The sequence below is a fragment of the Seriola lalandi genome, unplaced genomic scaffold (genome assembly GCF_002814215.2).
Source record: "Seriola lalandi dorsalis isolate HSWRI2012SDOR001 ecotype SW California unplaced genomic scaffold, Sedor1 jcf7180002000307, whole genome shotgun sequence".
NCBI lineage: Eukaryota > Metazoa > Chordata > Actinopteri > Carangiformes > Carangidae > Seriola > Seriola lalandi.
In genome coordinates, this window is record NW_019470970.1 from 1 (window position 1) to 350 (window position 350).

The following is a 350-nucleotide window of genomic DNA, read 5'->3' on the forward strand; positions in this document are numbered from 1 at the left end:
TGAAAAAGGGGCTTGCTCCGTTCGCTCCACGCATCGTCCCGGCATTGCAGTGCCGCCGGGTACGGTGCAACCTCCTTTCGCCTTGTGGAAAACCAAGCAATGACACAAACACAGAGTTTCACCTGACACTTTGTCGTTGGCTCAAAGAAAGGAAGTCGGCTCCCCCTGCAGTTTTGAACCCATTACGATCGTGCAAACCCACTCAACGGACATGACCGAATGCGTAACAGCATTGTTGATGGGCCATGGTACTGGCAAAATAACTTCTTCTTGAAAGGTCGGAAGACACCAACTGTAGGGTGCTTCGTATTCTGCTTGGATTAACCTGTTTTGGCTAATCACCCGGGATT

General features: G+C 50.6%; 1 pseudogene; it reads left to right on the forward strand.

Moving 5' to 3' along the window:
* LOC147820113 (U2 spliceosomal RNA) lies at positions 1–75 on the forward strand (annotated as a pseudogene; the record flags this gene model as incomplete).
* Positions 76–350: the final 275 nt, after the last annotated feature.